Raw genomic sequence first — 3,215 nt, forward strand, 5'->3', positions numbered from 1 at the left:
TTTCCCTGACCGTACCGTGAGCATGAGCAACACTTGCCGTTTATGTGAGGTTTCAGAAATGGACCAGCACCGCAGCATAGGCACTTGCTACCTGCATAGTCTTCCAGTCTGAAACATCACTCTTTGTACTCTTTGCAGAAAGCATATATAGGGGGTCAGGACTATACGATGGATGGCTTAGATTGTTCCTGTTGCTGCCCCCAGCCCCACAGGATTGGGTAACTGGGCAGGCTGGTACGTGTTCTCAGATGGAGAACAGAACCACCTGAAAGGGCCTCGATAGGGTAAATGGGCAGACGTACATGTCTCCCGCACCAGTGAGTCACGGAACTTAACAGGGAGTTGTCCTTAGCGACTCACTGGCAGGAATTTGAACAAGGTTCAGGGAGCTTCCTCATGCCAGCAGAGCATGCCCCATTTCTCCCTCTGTGAAAAGTGTGGCCAAGCCACCTCAGGCCTGTGCAGGTTCATGTCTGTCCAGTGAGGGAGGGAGGGTTACCCGACCCCTTCTGCGGTTCAGCAGGGACTGCCCACTGTTGGCTTTCAAGATGGAGAAAGCACTCTCGAAACCTGTGGAAAAAATAACTGATCTCCCGTCAGTGCAACTCACTCAGGAGGAGAAGCGCTTGCCTTCACTCCAAGGATAAGCTTCTCCTATAAGCGCTGGTGTCCATAGAGTGGCAAATGGCAACAGCACCACTTAAAGAGAAGGAGACACACAGACACCAGCCCTGGAACACACAAGGGAGGATTGCTCCAAACAGTGCTATGCCAAAGCAGAGACAAAGAGACAAAGAGAGAGCTCTATACCCTAGGGTCCTGGTGTCCCTGAACAATGGAGATCAACGTGGCAAACGGTGGGGTTTCTCCCTACTCCCCTAGCATCCGGCCAGCAACAGTCTGTCTGTCCCATGGAGAAAAGTATCCAGCCACTTGGCACCCCTGTGTATCCTCTGGATACTCAGGGAGAGCTCCCAGATATTGAAGGTCCTGTGGGACACAGGAGTGTGCTGTTTGGATTGTGGATCAGGAAACCGTGGCTGGAATTTCCAGAACCAGATCAATGACAGTGCCTGAGGTAGCGGCAGATGCAAAACCTGCTAGCTCTCTGGATCAGAGTCTGGCCACGTAGTGGAGCTGGATCCCAGGAACCACGGAAGATGCCATCCGGTCTAGGGGCGTGTCCATCGTGTGCTGTCCACCACCCTCTCGGCCACTGATCTAGATTTGGGTCAGCTGCCTGTGCGTGGCTCACAGCCTAGGGCCCCGCCTGTATGGCTGATGTCCCAGGGCCCGTTCACCCTGTCCTGGGCTGCCACCGTCCGTTTCTATAGTTCAGGCCACCCACCCCCCCGGCCCCCACACACACACGCGAGCCATAGCCTCTGAACCATGCCCCACACTCCCCACAGCAAAAACGCTAGTGGGCCCCACAGGATTACTGCACCCTGGGCCGCCATTGCTCACCACTTGCTGTGGTGCTATTATGTCCTGTCCCTTAGCGTCTGACCCAGGCTGGGGTCATGGCCAGAGCCAAGAGGAGCATGAGAGGAATGCGGGAGCGTCCTGGGACCCCAGACCTCCTTAGCTGTGAGCTCCTTAGGTGCTCAGGGGGATGGGGCCCCGTGGCCTGTCCTGGTGATGCTGCGCATGGCTGGGACGTTGCAGCCACCAGTGGCCACGCCAGGCAAAGATGCCACCCTCTTCAGAGTGGAGGCAGGAGAGGACGGTGAGGCCCAGGTGGACGGAGTCGTGGCAGGGATCAGACGGGGTTTCCAGCTGCTTCCAGAGGACATCACTGAGGATGTGGAGGTTGTGCCGCATGAGTAACAGCGACAGGGGTCCTCCCTGGAGCTGGAGGAGAAGACGGTGGAGGAGCAGTGCCAGGAAAGGCCTGGAGGCCCGAGTGAGCTCCCGGCACTAGATGTGATGCAGGCACTGGCGACCCTGCAAGTGGAACTGAGCTCTGAGCCTGAGAAAACCTACAGGGCCTACGTTTGGTTCATGTGCAAGAGCCATGAGAGGAGGAAGCGGGACTTGGCTCAGAAGAGTGCCATCATCCAGGGCATCCCTGGCTTCTGGGCCAACGTGGTATCCTTCCTGCTACTCCTTGTGGTCCGCTGCTCAGGAGGAGGGGGAGGTGCAGAGGCAGGAGCAGGAGGAGGGGTGGAGGCGAGGGGGCAGGATGGTGGACCCTGAAGGAAGTGTGGTACTGGGCAATTGGCAGGCTCCAAAGGCACAGCTGAGTAGAGTCCGGGCAGGGCCACACCTGTAAGTGTCGCAGCCATGACCCTGTGTGTCTACTTCAGGCCTGCATCTGAGGAGGAACAGCCTCTAAGTCAGAAATGACCAGAGACAGTACACCAGAGCCGCCTTAGCTGACAGTTATTGTTGTCAAGGTGAATGATTCCTTAAATAACTGAGATATGGGAGTCACACACACACACGCACACACACACACACACAGAAACCCACAGAACATATGTAGACATACACTAGCCAACCCCAACCCCTTTGCTTTCAGACATGGTTTGTCACAACGATTGTTAGTCCTACCATGTAGGCAGTGACATGCCACTACCCAGCATACACAGGTCTGGGAAATAATAGCTATCAGAAACAGCCCCTGCCTGGGGAATGCAGACCACCTCAGATACAGAACACCACCAGGAACACAGAGCCATGAGCTTGTCTGATGGTATGGCAGGGCCTGAGCTCATCAGTAGTGGCTGGGTAAGCAGAAGTGCCCAGCATCCTTGAAGATGCCTCTTCCCGTGTCCTTCTTCCACCCCAGACTAGGGCTGATGCGCCTGGCTCTTCTGGGCCCAGCATGTGGCATAAATGGCTCCTTGACCTCAAGCAGATTATGAACCACCCTCAAGTTCCTGTCATGATCAGCGACCAAGATAAAGACTTTCTCAGCTACATGATCGACTTGAATGTCAGTGAGGGAGACTGAGGACAGCTGGGCATGGGACTTGGTGGGGTGTGGGAGGATCATGTTATCCATGTCCTACACTGTGAGAGTTTGGAGAGGCTTCGTGGAAGGTGTTAATGCCTGCCTGGGAGGCAAGCTGAGGACCCTAGAAGCTTGCACCTTTTCCCTCCTCCCTGTCCTAGCAGGTACAGGTGCGAGCCGTCCACGGTCATGCAGCAAGCTGATCTTTTCCTTTCGAGACCACCCCTATTTCTTGAAAAGAGTGATCATAAAGGAG

Source organism: Budorcas taxicolor, chromosome Y, assembly GCF_023091745.1.
Source record: "Budorcas taxicolor isolate Tak-1 chromosome Y, Takin1.1, whole genome shotgun sequence".
NCBI lineage: Eukaryota > Metazoa > Chordata > Mammalia > Artiodactyla > Bovidae > Budorcas > Budorcas taxicolor.